Genomic DNA, 19,118 nt, shown 5'->3' with positions numbered 1-19,118 from the left:
GTTTTTACAAATTCGCAGCTACTCCATTATTTCCAATAGGGAACTGCATTTCCCAAGATGCCTCAGGTCCTCAAGCGCTGAACGCAGTTTTGCAATTGACTCCAGCGAGGCCCAGTAGCCGCCGGCTGGAGTGGCTGTCAGGGCGCTGCGGAGCGGAACGCGCCGTTTGTTACTGCTTCCAGCAATCGAGAAGGACGAGGGAAGCGAGTGAAACGGCCACCAGCCGCAGGAGAGCGAGGCGGCTGCCGGCCATTTCACCTCGCGCAGAGAACTTCCACTTGGTCCCGGGGCTTTCTGCCGGGCAGCACAAGCCCCGGAACCGGGTGGAAGTTCTCTGCGCGACTGAAACGGCTGCCGGCCGCAGGAGAGCGAGGTGGCTGCTGGCCGTTTCACCTTGCGCAGAGAACTTCCACTCGGTCACGGGGCTTGTGCTGCCCGGCAGAAGCCCCGGGACCAAGTGACTGAAACGGATGCCGCCGCAGGAGAGCCGCAGGAGAGGGGCAGCGGGATGCGACCACGCCTCACGGACCTGTGGCGTGGTCTCTGGGAACCGCGCGGCACAGGCGCCGTGACACCGGCAGAAGCTCCGATTCCCACCGGTACCAATCCATTCATGATTACTCACCAGTGAGTAAGTGCAGCTGCAACCAAAACAAAAGACGAAATGAAAGGGAGACTTGCGCAGGCATGCTAAGCTAAGCGGAGTCCAGCCAATCAGTGAGCTGGTTGGGATGGAAAATTTTCAGCACGCGGCATGCTGAAAATTTCCATCCCAGCCAGCTCACTGATTGGCTGGAGTCCAGGCCAATCTAATCAGTGAGCGGCAGGCTGGGCTGGCTTAAATTTGTAGGATAGAATGAAATGATGAGCCAGCCCAGCGAGCTAGCATCTGATGGGCGGGGTGGGCGGTGGTGGCGGCGGTTGTTTTTCACCTCGCGCAGAGAACTTCCACTCGTCCCGGAGCTTCTGCCACCCGTGGCGGCCCCTGTGCTGCGCCGCCACGGTCGGCAGAAGCTCCATGACTGAGTGGAAGTTCTCTGCATGAGGTGAACAGCCGCCGCCGCAGGGGAGGGCGGCGGGACGCGACCACGCCGCGTAGACTTGCGGCGTGGTCGTTGGGAACCACGCAGCACAGGCGCCGCCACAGCCGGCAGAAGCTCCGTGAGTCCGTGAACGAGTGGAAGTTCTCTGCGTGAGCGGAGGTGGCTGTTTCACTCGCGCAGAGAAGTTCCACTTGGTTCTGGAGCTTCTGTTGCCTGTGGCGGTGCAGCACAGGGGCTGGCTGTGATGCGAGGAGGTGAAATGAACTCCGCAAATGGGGGGAAGGAGGAGAGGAGGGCTGTCTCCTCCCCCCAGCGCCTCCTGATTCCCACCGTACCAATCCATTCCATGATTACTCACCAGTGAGTAAGTGCAGCTGCAACCAAAACAAAAGACGAAATGAAATGGAGACTCGCGCAGGTGTGCTAAGCTAAGCGAGTCCAGCCAATCAGTGAGCTGGTTGGGATGGAAAATTTTCAGCACGCGGCGTGCTGAAAATTTTCCATCCCAGCCAGCTCATTGATTGGCTGGAGTCCAGGCAATCTAATCAGTGAGCGGCAGGCTGGGGCTGGCTTAAATTTGTAGGATAGAACGGAATGATGAGCCAGCCCAGCGAGCTAGCAGCTGATGCGGGGGAGCGAGGGGAGCTGCCAGCGCCAAAAAGCGTGTTTTTTTTAAGAACGGCGCGGGATGTGGGAAAATTTATGAAAGGCATGCCTGTCCCGCCAAATGCGGGACGTCTGGTCACCCTAGACATGTGGTCTGATTTCTTGTGAGCCAATGGGTTACAATTTTGTTGCTGCCTAGTGGGTGCCTGTTTGTTCATTTTAAATGTTACATAGGGGATTGGGGTTGATGAAGTTTTTTGTTCTCAGCAATTGGTAAACTAGGTTGATGTCAATGTTTCTGTTCATTGACTTATTGGTGGGAAACCAGGCTTCAAGGAATTCTCTTATCTCCTTGCCTGGTTTACAACTGTGGTCCTGTTAGATCAAATTTGTAACCTTCTGAATCTTAATGGACTGACATGAGTGATAGTGGGTCTGTCTTTTGATAGCCAGGAAGTGTATGTGTATAATCTTGTTGCGTTCTAATATAATTGGCATATTATTTGAATAAAGTATTCTAATATAACTGGCATCTTATTTTTTTAAATTTTATAAGCTTATCTCTATATTGTATACATTGGAGTTTATTGTATATCAAGAAGCACACGTTTACCTGCTTACTTAAAACAGCTCACTAGTACTCAGTTTATAATTGAACCTGTAAAATAAATAAAGCAAACAGGTTTCTTTTTATTTCTTAGATTTTTTCCCAGTAGGGCTATTATATATTATGGGATAGAATTTTCTAAGCCTGGGAATAAAAATGGATGTTTTAAAAATATTGCAAAAGAAGAACGAATGCCATTTTTGTGGCTAATTGTGTATCCAATAGTGTATCCAATTAGCACTCATCTCATTAGATCATTTATTTATATAGAGGTCTTCTAGCTTATCACTTCAGTGTTAAATATAATATCCATAATAGCTAGGATTCTTTCATACATTGGATGATGACATACAAGAGTGAGATGAAGAACATGCCTGTCATCACTTCAGCATGATCAATCCTCTAAACCTATGTTTAAACTGCAGGAACTTTAAAATATTTGGACTTCAACTCCCAAATTCTTCAGCCATCCACCAATTCTGCAACTCAAAGTCCAAACACCTTAAAATTGCTGCGGTTGAGAAACACTGCTTTAAATGACCTGTCAACATTCTGAAATGTGATGAGCCCCATCTATTTAAACCAGAATGCAGGATTAAAATCTTTAATTGAGAGATGAATTTCAAACGTTCAATGAATTTTTATGGGTATCACATGGAAGAAAGAAGTATACAATTTGATAGATGCTGTGATCTACTGGGTAGCCTTCTTGAGCTCTGATCTTGACCAATGTTTTGGTGTCTGAAATTTGATCCAATACTGCATTATATACTAACATGAAACAGTCTTACTAAAATATATATAGCAGTTTTTGTTGATGTAAGTTCAATAAAGTGTTTAGTTTACCAGGTTCCAAATATTTGTGTTTTAAGTTGAACAGTTATGGTATTCACATTTTTCAGTAACATTTACCAAGATATTTACCTACCACCTTTCATTTAAGAGTTCCAGGTGGCCTACAATGGTGTTCCCATCATCCAGTTTGGCCTGTAATCATGACTCTTTAAAGGAAGGTTGAATTGAGATCAACCCAACATTGCAGAGTGGTCATCCAATCAGACCTAAATCCCTATTACTTAACCATAAGATTTTATTTAAAACTTAATATAATGTAAGCTATAAGCTATTGTATCAAATTAATGCTGTGGGATGTTAGAATTCAAATGGACAGGTAGCTGTCTTCACAATTGTCAATAAGAAGGACAAAAAAGTTTGGAAAGTGGATGTGACAGTTCCTGGAGACAGCAGAGTAGAAGAGAAAGAACTGGAGAAGGTAGCAATGCAATAGCACTTAGACTTACTGTATATACCACACTTAGACTTATATACCGCTTGTATATAGCAATAGTACTTAGATTTATATATCGCGCCATAACTGCTGTAAACTGTTCAACTTAAACACATCCAACAATCTGGATCCTCATTTTACCCACCATGAAAGGATGGAAGCTGTGTCAATCTTGAGCCTGTATGAGAATCAAACTGCCAAATTGCAGTCAGCTGGCAGTCATCAGAAGTAGCCTGCAGTACTGCATTCAACCACTGCATTCAAACCACTGCATGGCCTAGCTCCTATCAAAACCACGGCTCATATAACAAAATACAAAGAACTGCAAACAGAAATAGAGTGACTGGGACTCTAAGAAAGCAAAGTAATAGGGGCCCTGGGTGTAATTCCAAGACAACTGGAGCACCATTTGAACACCATTGGCATTGACAATTCACTATCAGTCATTTGCAAAAGGCAATTTTACTTGGAAGAGCTTACTTTAAAACCATGCCACCACGCCGGCCATACAGCAGGACATGTCCCGCTATATGGTGGAAAGCCGCGCTGGCACTTTAAAGCCATGCTGCTGCGCTGGTCCCGCTGTATGGCCGGTGCGGCGGCATGTTTTAAAATGCCGGTGCAGCTTTCTGCCATAGAGCGGGACATGTCCCGCTGTATGGCCAGCACGGTGGCATGGTTTTAAAGTGCCGGCGCGGCTTTCCACCATAGAGCGGGACATGTCGGGCTTCTGGGGGCAGCTTTCGGAAAGCCGCGCCATAGAACAGGACGCATTGGCGCTTCGGGGACAGCTGGCACTGGCAGACATAGGGCAGCTTTTGCCCACTTGCCTCACCGCCATGAATCTCACCACACGTACTGAACACAACACACCAGACATCATGGTTGTAGAGGGCCGAAGGATACAGTTTATTGATATCACCAGGATATCTCCTATTACCAGAGATGCCAGAGTCAAAGAAAAAGAACTAGAAAAAAGTCACGAAATATCGCAACCTACCATTGAAACTACATGGCTATGGATGAAATGAAAACATGTAACAGTGATGCCCATTGTCATCGGTGCACTTGGTACCATTCGAAGAATTTTATAAGATACATCAACAATTGCAGCTTCCTTCACTAACACCAGTGGAACTGCAAAAAACTGTGCTACTCAGAAACATCGTATATTTAAGAAGGTACTTGGTTGATACCTAGGATGCTGCAGCAACCATATCAATCATTAGCACCAGTCAATGGCATTTGTGATGCATTTTGAATGAATCACTTGACTGAGTTTCACGTTTAATGAATAAAGTATAATAATCTGTAATAAAACAAATATCCATTTTTACCTAGCCCGGTCTTTGGAAAGGACTCAATAGGTAAGACAAAGTACCAAATTCAGTTTGAGCAACTGTCTGATGATGACCATGAGTATTATGCAACAGAGACAGATTTCTTGTTCTACTTAATTCAGTAATGTCATCATTGATAAGCAGTGCTTTTCTAGTTTCGTGCAGAAATGGTTAGTAGCCCTTACTTACTAGGATCCAATGAATGCAGTTTTTTCTCTTTGGAAATTATGTGCTCTCCCACTAAGTTACACTCGTTCAAATCAGTTTTGCTCTCCATATAATGTCTTTTTTAAAAGGGAAATCTTAGTGGAAGCAATTGCCCTGGGGTACATACCCAGAAGACACCCAGTGCATAATTTAGTATTGAAATAATTAGGTGGCTCTTTATTTTTCTTTCCAGGCCCTGAAATAAATCACTTAAAAATAATCCCAAGAGGGTGTTTTTTTCTCCACAGTATTCTGCATTTTTTCCATTCACTCCTGTGACAGACTTCAATGGACATAAACAATGGAGGAAAATAATTCCATGCTGTAAAACCCAGTAGGACGAAAATGGCCAGACAGAGCAGGGACTCAAATTAATTCTCTGTTCATAGATTCTCAGAGGCGTAAAAAGACCTTCCATCGTGATATACACTTGGGGTCATTTACTGCATTCTATCCTGAACTTTAGAATTGGGGCAAATAAATGTACAGTAAAATAAACAGGAAGCCTTTCTAAATAACTGAATAACTAGAATTCCACACCCACCAAAGTACAGAGGCAGCCAAGGCAAAATTGGTTTCTTGTTTCAATGGAAATGCTAGAAAGACAAAAGAGAGGGGGGAGGGAAGAGAAATGATGTAACTTGAATAATTAAGTGTGCTGGACTGAGGGAATTCGCACTCCAACTTTAGTGATTTTTATCATCTTCTCATTTATTTTCTGAACAGTGATCACTGTGAGCTTTTCAGTGATGTCCCAGCTTCTATTTTCCTGAATTGTGTAGGTTCTACAGAATCCTTGATTTATTCCTGATATTGATAGCAATCAGATACCTATCCAGAGAGGCATTGATGCAGCAAATTTGGGCAACTAAAGAATTTGTTAAACTCAGGTATGTGACTGACAGCAGTAACTGTGTTGCTTCCACATGAATTAGACAAAACCTGAAGCTGTGTTGCATTAATAAATGATCACCAATTCTCCTTATCTGTGGTTCTTTCTTTGCCTCCTCTCTTCATCCTAGTGTAGTATATGATACTGAAGAAGAATTAAGATAGCAATGGGGCAACTTGAACAATCATCTAGAAAACAATCAGAAATGTTCCTCTTTGCATAATGTCAAGGATGGAAATTAAAATATACGAAAATGAAAACTGAAATTTAAGTTAAAATCCTTTTATATTGGCAAGTGAAATTGCTTGAAAGCAGTGTGGAGAAAAAAAGTAAGAGATGGTTCCCCTTCTTTCTCCTTGATAAAGACATGTTTTCAGGCAGATGCAATATGAGGTCATGCCCCTTGCTCTGTTCCCCAAGCTGTGCCCCAATTTGTATTTTGGAAATTCCAATATCCTTCTGGGTTCAGTTCCAAGTAAGGATAAAACGCTGGAATCATGGAAGTTGCTTGGAAAGAAGGCTTATTGATGGTGGACAGAACCACATGGTTTGAGATCCTGGGGGAGGGAAGTGGGGAGATGCTGTGAGTACTCTGGTTTTATGCCCTCTCTGGGCTTTTGAACTTGAGCTTGTATTCTGATTGTTGTAAGACTCCCATGGGGCGATGTAGAGGCAACTCTATAAGCTGCCCCAAGCCCTAGGCTTGGTTGTGCCTTGCTGGATAATGTAATCTTCCCAGGTGCCATGTGGCGAGATAGGCAATTCCCACTATGGTTCTGCCTGAAGGAGGTAGAGTTTGTTATATAGAATAGACTGACTCAGGCGCAAAGGTGTGTGTGGGGAGAGTTTCTGCCTTTCTTTTAGATATTCTGCCCTTTTAATATTTCCTAAATATTTCATTTTTTTCTAGGGTGCTAACTTCATATAGGATGTCTACTTGTGTTTTCTCTTATCAATCAGAATAGAGCTGGAAGGCACTTTGTAGGTCTTCTAGTCCAATCCCCTGATCAGGCAGGAAACCCTATACAACTTGAGACTTCTAAAACTCTCCAGTGATGGAGCACTCGCAACCTCTGGAAGCAAGCTGTTCCACTGGTTAATTGTTTTCACTGTTAGGAAGTTTCTCCTCAATTCCAGGTTGCTTCTCTCCTTGATTAGTTTCTCTCCATTGTTCCTTGTCTTGCCTTCCGGTGCTTTGGAAAATAAATTGACCCTCTTTTCATTGAGAAAGGGCTTTCAATTTCTTTGCTTCACTTCTGACCACATTTCTCCCATCCTCTTAAAAAAAAGAAGACACCTACAAGTCCAGCCTGAATGGATATTCCTTTATTCCTTTGAGCACCTTCCACGTATACAAAAGATTTCTTTGAAAAGCAAGCTAATTTGGCGTATGCTCAAAAATGTGTATCACCTTGTTCATGACCATTTCTGGATAAATCAAAAGTTTGCACATGTTTTTGTGTTGGTTTAATTGATAGCAGATTGGTGAGCAGACTTGGTTAATATAGGTTGGGAATCACCAGTAGAATAGCAGTACAATAATATAACAGAATTGGGGAGGAACTTGGAGGTCTTCTAGTCCAACCCATGGCTCAAGCAAGAGACCCTATATATTGTGGATAAATGGCTATCCAGTCTCTTCTTAAAAATCTCCAGTTGTCAGGCCTGCAATTATATTCCTTTTAGAATTTTGGCCTGCCGCACTTTCTCTTATTTCATTATGCTATTTCATTAGTATAGTTGATGGGAGGGGGAATAGACAGGAGTAGGATTGTGGAATATATTGTTTTCATTCTTTTCTAGAAGCCAAGGTCATCTTTTGTCTCCATACTTTTACACCTGACCGGAAGCAGCTGGGTATGGATGCCAGCGTGGAAGAAGAAGATTGGACCATGTGATGAATTGTGGGTGTGGGGACAAGATCATGAACTTTTATCTGGGGGAATTCTGAGGTCATTTCCAGAATTGGGATTAACACAGATGTACTAAGATGTCTGCTTTATTAAATTGGAACTTTAAGGATCGTTTTGCCTTGGACTCTGATTTAATTCTACATGATACTTGGAACACTGAGACCAGTGATGGGTCACCCAACTTTTGGAAGCAAGCCATTCCACTGATTATTGTTCTCACAGTTGGGAAATTACTCCTTAATTTATCTTTCTTTAATAAATTTTCAACTGTTACTTCTTGTCCGAACTTCATGTGCTTTGGGGAATAGAACAACTCCCCCTTTCAGTGACAGTTCCTCAAATATTCATTTGACTTTGATTAAAGGATAACTATATATATAGAAATTCTTATTTTATTTTAATAGATGTTTTTGAATTTACATTAAACTTCTGATAGCACCATCAAAAATATTTCATAGCATCCCATATAGTAATTGAAAAATATCTGCAGAAAGACACAAGAGACTCAAAACTGTTGCAGGAATACAACTGGAGACATACAGTATCTAAATCTAGCTCTCAGATAATCTGAAGGTTGTAGACTAGATCGGGAAATCAGGAAACATGATTAAAAAAAAACCAGTGGCATTTATGTAGCATTGACAAGAAAACCACATGGATGCATCTATAAAATAAGTAGGAGGTCAGCTTTGTACTTTTTTGTATTTGGGCTATTTCTTCTCCAAGAACAACACATTTTGTTATTCAAATGTTTAAAACAAAATTAGCACTGTTATCAAGAAACTGCATCCAGTTTTGGTCGCCACAATGTAAAAAAGATGCTGAGACTCTAGAAAGAATGCAGAGAAGAACAACAAAGATGTTTAGGGGACTGGAGGCTAAAACATATATAAAAATGGTTGCAGGAACTGGGTATGTCTAGTGTAATGAAAAGAAGGACTAGGGGAGACATGATAGCAGTGTTCCAATATCTCAGGGGCTGCCACAAAGAAGAGGAATCAAGCTATTCTCCAAAGCACCTGGGGCAGGAAAAGAAGTAATGGGTGAAACTAATCAAGGAGAGAAGCAACTTAGATCTAAGGAGAAATTTCCTAACTAGAATAGAATGAGAAGAGTAGAGCAAAGTAGAGTAGAGTAGAATGAGAACAATTAATCAATGGAACAACTTGCCTCTAGAAGTTGTGAATACTCCAACACTGGAAGTTTTAAAGAAGATGTTGGATAACAATTTGTCTGAAGTGGTGTAGGGTTTTCTGCCTAAGCAGGGGGTTGGACTAGAAGACCGCCAAGGTCTCTTCCAACTCCGTTATTCTATTCTAAGATGTGTTTAAACAGATCACAGTACCTAGAAACAATCAGAATTCTTTTAGAAGGGAAGAAACACTTTTGAGAATGGTATGTCTCATCCCATCTCCAAAAGGTTTCTGTATATTTAAAGATCTGCTAGCTTGAGAAGTATTTCACAAAGTTGGCTGCTCTCTGAAAATAATTGGATATATATTCAGGAATTTCCATCAGGTTAATAATAAAATTTCAAACATATATTTGGAATTAAAAACAAACTTAAAAAAAAAACCAGATTGCCATATTTGGATTACAAAAATCTGGATGCCCACTAGATGGCAGCAAAGTGATTCCTTGCTTTCCAGAAGGCATTATTGCAGTTGAGATTTGATTAAGATGGCCTCCAGTTGCTTAGAAGCTTCTGAATGGCTTCGCTGCCAGAAGTAATACGTGTTAAAGGCTAATCTTATCCAGAGAGAGTTCCATTCTCCTTCTCCTCCTGCTCCTCCTAATATAAGGATTCCTGTCGTGCTTTCTTTTAAAAAATATAAAGCCATATAAAGCTATATATGGGATTATTGCATCAGCCATTAGGATACTTCATGAATCTCTCTCTGGGCCTTCCTCTCTCCTCCTCCCCCATCATCCCTTTAGATTCATTGAATGAAGTTTGACAGGCTGAATACATCAATATGCTCTCCGGCTAGCCCAGCGATTCCTAATTGGAGTTGGATGTGATGCTGTGGGACCAACTGCCCGAGAGCAAGGCCGTGCCTTGCCTGAATGAATAACTGTGGAATCCCAGCAAGGGGGAGGTGGGCTACCTTTGGGAGCTGGGGATTTGAAGCAGCAATGGTGGCAGCTGTGTTTGTGTTCCCATTAAAACCAAGAACGCACTTGCAGTCCCATACAAAAAGGCAGCAGAGCAATCATCTTAACTTGTGGCTGAGGTCTGGCAGTGTGAGTTGTGCAGTGGGATGGCATAGTTACGCCCATGCTTTGCTGCATGCCTTGCCTTTTGGTTTTGAGAATAGATGGTGAGAATGGAAGAAGAATGTAACAAGAGTACTTGAAAAAATCCATGTGGGGAGTGGGAAAGATGAATCATCCAGGACTAGACATTTTTCTTTTAGAACACTTTCCTACAGAATTATGATTTTTAAAAATAAAGCTCCTTCCCACCCTCAAGCTGAGATTGAATTCTCATGACTATATGAATGAATCCATGCTATTGTCCTGGCATCAATATTTAGAAGTGGTTTGTATGTGTTTTTTCTCAGATTCCAGGCTAGCCCACAGCTCTGGTACTCTTATATATGGACACTCCTATTCAGACAAACAGACCTGACCTTGCTCTAGTTTTAAAGCCTATACAAGGTTGATCAGCTGCTGCTATCCATTGGGGTATGATTAAGCCAGATCCATCCTCTGCTCATTCCACCATTTCTCTTGCTGGGTTAGAATAAGATGAGATGGGATGGGATGGGATGAGATGAGATGGGATGGGATGGATAGGATAGGATAGGATAGGATAGGATAGGATAGGATAGGATAGGATAGAACAGAGTTGGAAGGGACCTTGGAGGCTTTCTAATCCAACACCCTGCTCAGGCAGGTAACCCTACACCACTTCAAACAAATGGTTGTCCAATCTCTTCTTAAAAATTTCAAGTGTTGGAGCATTCACAACTTCTGGAAGCAAGTTGTTCTACTGATTAATTGGTTCTAGAATAGTAGTTTTCTCAACCTTAGCAACTTTAAGATGTGTGCACCTGAACTCCCAGAATTAATTCTCAAAGTTGAAGCCCATCTATCTTAAACATGTCTAGATGAGAAACATTGCCAGTAGAGTGTGACTAATGAATCTGTGTTTCTGCTCAGTCTACATCTAGCAGGGAACAATCCATGGGTGTCTTCAATCCCAATTTCTCTTATGTTCTCTTTTCAGTTAGTCATCTTGAAAACAGAGATATGTTTCTTTTCGACCCCTTTGAAGCAGAAAATATTATACTGTGAGAATCTTCTCCCTTACATTCCTCCAAACAGAGGACTTTCCACTATAAATTACAGCATGGCCATCAATTGGAACTGAGCATTGGGAAAGGGTCATATTCATGCATAAACATGTCTGAATTTGGCATCCTGGCCTCTGCAATGACAGCAGAAATATAAATTAAGAATGAAGTGGATGAGTGATTTCTTGCAAAATCCTTGTATTTGCAAGATGCAGGTTAAGTAATATCTTAAATAAGATTTTTTTTCCTGAAAGAGGATTTCCCTTGGAACCTGACAAGGAAGGATAAGATTATTCTTTATATTTTCTGCTCTTAAATCAGCAAGCAAGCAAACAATCTCTCTCTCTCTCTCTCCCTCCCCCCTCTCATTGTTAATCCCATCCTTTTAAAAAGTGTATGGATTTCCAGATAGGGAAACAAATCTTGGAAAAAGGTCTGAATTATGTGTCTGTTTTTGGTTGTAGGGCTTGCACCATGTCACAGGAAAAATAGCACTGCCATTTATGAGAAAAGGAAAACAGTTGCCAAGAAAGTCTGAATCATTTGCTCCAACTTTTGGGTTTAACCAGCTTCTTTCATTACTCAGGTTTCTTCTTTGCTCTTGGATATTTCTCTTCTGACTCCATGATATATTTGTCCTGATTCCACCCCCCCTTTTTGTTGAAGGTTCTGTGGTTCTTTTCCTCCAACCCTCCGTGTCTCCCAATGGGTTAGGCTCTGTTCAGCCATGAGATTTACTCAGATGGAATCAGTTCCATGCAAACTGCCTTAGGGGAAAATTACAGACATGCTTAACTGACATGAGGGTTGAGCAGCTGAACTTTGGCTGAAATTCCCTGCCAAGTCAGCAATTAATTATACTTACAGGCTTTCTATGAGGCTTAGTTTCAGTAAACCTTGACATTCTTCTAAGACTGTCATCTTGAGAGGGGTTGATCTGGCTCTGAAAGAGCAACGCCCCCCCAAAAAAAAGTTTGGATGCATTTATTTCTCCAGTAAGATGGTGAAATGTAAGGAGAGTTCTGTATCTGACAGAACTGCTTACCACTGAAGCAACTCCCTTGGTTAAACCCAGTACACCCTATTTTTCCATTGGAATCTTTTCAAGTAGTCATCTTATTTCCATAGGAAGGGTTACTAGAGAAGGTTATGATCCCAGAGTTGGTTCAAGAGGAGCCCCCTGGTGATCAAGCAGACAAGCTTCTTGGAGACAAGGAGCTGGTGATTGTGCAAGATCTCAGTAGGTCCCCAATGACTCATGGTGAAGACTTCCATTTCAGGACAGCTCTTCTCTCCAAACTGACAATCTCACTGGTAGCTGAAGCACTTTATATCCCAGGAAGATCCCCCCTCCAGCTTATACTGAAGAACATCCGCTTGCTATGTTGCCAATTATTTCTAGACAGTTTTATTTCTGCTTATTTCTCCTTGGGCAATTGTCTATACAGGAAGGATGGCTAGAAAAGGAAAGGGTCAAAGATCAGAACAGCTCAGATCACTTTTAGGTGTATTTAAAACTGGAATTAGAAGTACTGGAAGAGGAAAACAGTGGTGATTTGGAAGTTCCCATAGGGAAATGCTGAAATCCTTCCTAACTAGAGGCAAAATTTTTACCTCTAAGGTATGATTTGACTTGACAAGAAATACAACTTATACATACCTGATGGGGCCCTTTAATTCTGCCCCCATGATCTCAGACTTAAGTGTTTGTAATACAATTAAACTGTGGAATGGATGTCTTGAAGGAGATCACAAAAAGGAATGGGCTATAGTTCACCTGCATATAACAGAACACCTGCCCTTCAAATTTTGAGTCCTTTAGAAAAGTTAGAGAAACATCTGGCTTTGATAAATGGACCTCTGTTACTGGCCAGTGTGGACCGAAGATATAGAACCTGACTACCTAAGATTGCATGTGTGATCCCAAGCCTATATTAAAGTTTGGAGATTATTGTTTACCAACTTTAATACAACAGAGACAAATGATTATTAAGTATATGGGCTACAAAGATATAGATAACCCTGTAGAGCAGGCAATTCCAACTTGCAGCCCACAGGGTGCATGGGGTTTTGGACTGCTAGTAAGGGAGCCTAAATGACTTGATGAGGAAATAGAAGGGGAACTTACCAAATTTGTGGATGATACTAAACTGGCAGGAATAGCTAACTCCCTAGATAATAGGCTCAAGATCCAGATGGATCTTGACAGACTTGAACACTGAGCCCTATCTAACAAAATGAAATTCAGTGTAGAGAAAAGTAAAGTCTTACACTTAGGCAAGAAAAACCATATATAGACTGGGTGAAACCAGGCTTAACAGCAGTAATTGTGAGAGAGGTCTTGGGGTCTTAGTGGACAACCAATTAAATATGAGCCAACAGTGCATGGAGGCAGCCAAAAAAACCAATGCAATCCTAAGTTACATTAACAGATGATTCAATCAAGATCAAGGGAAGTACTAATACCACTCTATAAAGTCTTAGTAAGACCACACCTAGAATACTGCATCCAGTTTAGGTCATAAAAAAGATGTTGAGACTCTAGAAAGCATGCAGAGAAGAGCAGTCAAGATGATTAGGGGTCTGGAGGCTAAAACATACAATGAATGGTTGCAGGAACTGGGCATGGCTAGTCTAGTGAAGAAAAGGACCAGAAGAGACATTATAACAGTGTTCCTATATTTGAGGGGCTGCTACAGAAGGAGGGAGTCAAGCTATTCTCCAAAGCACTTGAAGGCTAGCAAGAAATAGGATGGAAACTGAACAAGAAGAGATTCAACATGGAAATAGGAAGACATTTTCTGACAGTGAAAGCAATCAACCAATTGAACAGCTTACCCTCAGAAGTTGTGGGAGCTTCATCACTGGAGGCTTTCAAGAAGAGACTGGGCTGCCATCTGCCAGAAATGGTGTAATTGATTCGGAGCCCAAGACAATTGTTCTTCACTCAATGTCAAAAGTTTGGACACTCATGCAGTAGAGGATAGAAAACTTCATTAGTAACAGCTAGCGTTTTCTATTCTACTTTTCTGCTTCATAGCGTTATTAATTTTTGCAGCCCAGATCTGGCACCCCTAAATACTTCATATTCACCACAGTAATGTGAATTAAATCAAGTGTCAGTGAAACAAAATGAATTTTAATCTGTGTCCTGATTGCATCTATTACTATTTCATCCTCACTCTGGAAAATATCACTTGTCCTGGGTTAGAAAACCAAAGATTATCTACACATTTTCCATTTCCATTCAAATTTAAGCCCTTCTCTATAATTCTGTGGAATGTCTTGTCATCTTTATTACTTCTCCATAAAGCATAACAGTACTTGAATTCTGCAGTCACACAATTAAGGGGTGTTTTTTTGGAATTACAACATATAACCTTTGTGAATAGGCCCCTGGTTTCTTTCCAGATGAATCTTTTGCAACACAGATTTAGCTCTGAGGAAAACAAGACCAAACTCATAACTTCTGTGAAATGCACTAGAGTACCTGGAATTTACGATCAAGACTTGGAAGGATTACATTTTTTGTCAATACGTATTATGTGATCTACTGCAGTTCTCTCCTGCCCTTACCCCTACCCCTGTTAAGCCACCCATTGCAAAACTGGCTCTCAGATGACATCTTAAAAGTTAGGCATATTTTTAAATGTCAGTGTTAGCATTCTTAATGACACTTTTGCTCAATTGTTGTTGAAACAAGAGTGCTTGTTTTAACATGAGTAACTATGCTATTCGGAAATATGTTTGAGTCTTGAGAATACTAGAATGGGTGGGACATCCTGCATTTGGGATAAGAAGTTAAGATTCATGGCATATTTACTACCTGGGCCAACTTCTTCCTTTAAGACCTGCCAGCCTGAGGGTCACAAAACTACAAGTTCATTCATAGAGAAACAGGATTCTTAACCCTTTGTGTACTTTATGGAAGGAATTGGTACATTTTAGAATTTAGTGCTAAACTTGAACCCTAATTGTAGTTAGTCATTATGATCACTTTGAGATAATCTTCTCCAATTTGGTGCACTCCAAATGGCCTCTTCTCTCCCCTCCCCTCCCTCTATAATGTAATGGTAGAGTCTTAACTCAGACCAGGAATATTAAAGTTCAAATCCTTACACCTTGAGTTGCTCTTAGTTTTGCCCATCTTATAGGGTAGATTTGGAATCAAATTTGGTGAATATCCCCACATGCAAGGAAGGAAGCTAGTGGTACTGAAACCAACAATTTGCAAGCTAGAAAGCACTATTACTTCAACAGTGACCATCATGAGAACAAAACAATATATCCAAACGCTGGAAGAAAAAAACAACAATAATTTTAAACCTGGATCTATGAAAGTCTTTGTTTTGGTGCCAAACCTATATGAGTATATCTTTATCTGTAATGAAAAAAGAATGTTGATGTGAACTTTGACTTGACCAAGACACACCTAAATAGTCCTATTCTAAGTCATTTGAGGGTTCAGAATAAACATCAACACTTCACACTCTACTTGATAAGCAACTAAGAATCATTCAATAGAGTGACTCCTTTATTGAGGCACTTAGCAATATTGGCATCAGTTTTGCTGACTGGGCACTTTCTAAAGTGCAAATACACTCTTTACCACAATTGTGAACCTAGGAACATGTCAGACTGCTGACCTACTGTTCCAACAGTTCCTTAATCTCAATGTAACTCTAGCATCTAGTTTTGACTAAGCTCTAGTTATGTCTAGAATTTGGGTTTCTTTTACCAACATCTGGCTAAATTAGACTTAATTTCAGCTTGTTTCCCCTTGTTATGTGTCTTACTGAATGTAAACAAAATTCAAGGATACTAATTGCTTCCTAGGAATTAGTGAGCAAGAAGCAATAGAACTCCTGTCATCTGTTCACTGACGGTGTTGTACTCCCACAGTGATTCTGAATGGCAGAAAGGGCAAGATGCTACCCTATAGGAAATCATAGATAAATGGGTTAATTATTGAAATTTAGTCACCCAACATCACATAAGAATTTCAACCTCTGAAAACAAGTGCCCCCGAGGCTCAATTCTGCCTGATGCTTTAGAAGGATTCCCTGGCTGTTAGTATTATAGGTAGTCCTTGTTACTATTCACTTAATGACTGTTCAAAAGTATAATGGCACTGAAAAATGTTACTTATGACTGGCGCGACACACTTTAGCCAAATGCCCCCCCTTTTTTTCCACATTTGCGGCAGATGGCAGATTTAAACCGGCACCAACTTTCACAGCAAACAAAGTGAATGGAAGATGGTAAATTCACTTAACAACCATGTAAGTCATTTGACAACTGCAGTAATTTGCATAACAACTCTGGCGAAAAGGGTCATAAAATTGGACCCAATCCACTCAATAACTGCCTTGCTTAATAATGAAAATATTGGTTCCAATTGTGGTTCTAAATCAAGGAGTACCAATAAAACATGTAAAGTCATCTAGGAAAACAAATGCTCTATCATCTAGTTTCCAATAAAGACAGGTCTGATGACAATAAAAGCACTTTTGTATTTAATAGAATTGCTACCACATCCTTGCGTGATAGCGAACTTATAGCACGCATGCCAAAGGTGGCTGGCAGCACCCTATCTGACGGCATGCGAGCCGTCTCCCCAGTTCAGCTTCACCGCACATGAGTGCGCAGCCAGCCAGCTGGTCTTTGAGTCTCTACCATGCATAAGTGGAGGACATACAGGGGAGTACGCACACATGCATGGGTTGTGGGGCGTATGCACAGGGGGTGCACATGCATTGCATTTTGGAGGTTTGGGCATGTGCATGCCTTCACACATGCGCACACACGCTTTGGGCACTCAGTCTGTAAGGGGTTAGCCATCACTGTCCTTGCTGAAAGTCAAGAACATAGGGCCAGATAATCAATGATGTTCAAATACAATCAGAATAGTGATGTGATAACCTTCTTGAGCACTTTTTCCAGAATGATGGAAACCCTATTTTTGGTAGTAATCCGGGGGTGAAATTCAGCAGGTTCTGACAGGTTCTGGAGAACTGGTAGTGGAAATTTTGAGTAGTCCAGAGAACCGGCAAATGCCACTTCTGGCTGATGGGATGGGAAAGGAGAGTTTGCAGTATCCTTCCCCTGCCGTACCCACCAAGCCGCCCACAGAACTGGCAGTAAACAATTTTTGAATTTCACTACTGTAGTAAACGTATTGCCTCATAACAGGTTGTCTTTTTTAAAGACCAGGCCGAGAACTAACTATAGAATGGCAATCCCTGATGTTCCCCATGCTAGATTGACAGCCTGTTTCACTTCCTCCTCACAATGATTTTTATTTACACTTTCCTAGTTTTTGTTCGTGCTCCTTGGCTTCCAGCTGTTGTGGGTACAGGAATGATATTGATTTTACTCTGAAACAAATCTTGGTGATCAAACTGGCAGGTGGAATTGAAGGTCATCAAATAAAGATGGAATGCTAGTTGGGCTGAATAACTGTAATTGTGAGGAAAGAAAAGGAGAAGGACTGAAGCTGGACCTTTCTTGCTCCCAGTGAAGAGACACCTGAGGTAATAGGAAGAATCCTCTCAGCTACTAAGCAGCAGCTACCTCAGCCTGAGGGTTTTTTCCTCCAAATTTTTTTTAGATGGAAGGAGAAAGAAAGAGGCAAAAAATAAGAAAAAGGACCGCACAGGAATGGCAAACATATAGATTTATTTATATTAGGTTAAACAGACAATAGATTTGCCTAAGAATATAGATTTGACTTTGTAAATAAGCATTCAGTTACTCAAATAAACAATGACAGACTCATAATACAATTAGTTCTGTAGTTACAACTGTAATTACACCTGGCAATTATGGTGATAAGTTGTAATTCTGATGGTTGCAGTCTCTCCGAGTCATGTGATCACCTTCTGCAACCTTCTGACAGGCAAAGTCAATCTGCAAGCCATTGCCCACAACCATGTCATTAATTTAATAATTGAAGTGATTCACTTAACAGCAGTGGCAAGAAACATCATCAAAACAGGCAAAATTCATTTAACAACTGTCTTAGCAACGGAAATTTTGAACTCAATTGTGATCATAAGTCAAGGACTACCTGTAATAGAAAAGACATGAAATCTTCAGCGGTTTTTTTCCTTCACATAACCGCTTAAAAACTGCAAGTATGCTTCCACACAGAATATTTTTATGATATGCAGCCTATCATCATTTCCTGAAGTCTTTGCATACTAAATAGATCAATGTGACAGTTTATGCAAAAGACTCACCAAATTTTGAGGGCAAAAATGTTAGAAATGCAGTAATCATTTTAATCATTATTACTCACAGAGAAAAGAATGTATCAAATTTAAGAAGCTCAAATTTTACCCATGAAAAGTTGGTCAATATCTATGAACATTTCTAAAATATAGAGAATTAAACCCACACTCTGAGTGTTGGTATGTGTTTTCAAATGATATGGAACCACATCTTATTATGATTCTGGGTAGATAACCTCAGTTATAAACATGGCATAACAACAAAAAATAACAAATGCATAATTGACTGCCATGATAAAACCAAAACACCACCAACATAACTATCTTATAGACAGATGCCATGCATTCTGACTCCTTTGCTTGATGACACAGATACATCTTCAAGTTCTTATGAAAGGCCAACAGGCTCATCACCAATCTAATCTCTTAGGGGATGTTGTTCCAAAGATCAAATTCTAAGAAAGAAGAGGGCATCTACCTGGATCCAGCTGTTTATCTTTTAATAGGTGGGACCTGTTAGCATGCATTCCTGCTTGACTTCCTGGGATGGGTATATAAACTGGCAGAGGCAATCCCTTAATTAATCTGACACCCATGCCATGAAGGGGCACCTGAATTGAATATGGAAGCACATTGGAAATCAATGCAGCTCAACACAGTGGAGAAATGCCAGTTGAAGAATATATAACTA

Source organism: Thamnophis elegans, chromosome Z (assembly GCF_009769535.1).
Source record: "Thamnophis elegans isolate rThaEle1 chromosome Z, rThaEle1.pri, whole genome shotgun sequence".
NCBI classification, from domain to species: domain Eukaryota; kingdom Metazoa; phylum Chordata; class Lepidosauria; order Squamata; family Colubridae; genus Thamnophis; species Thamnophis elegans.
Note: the sequence above shows the minus strand (reverse complement) of the source record.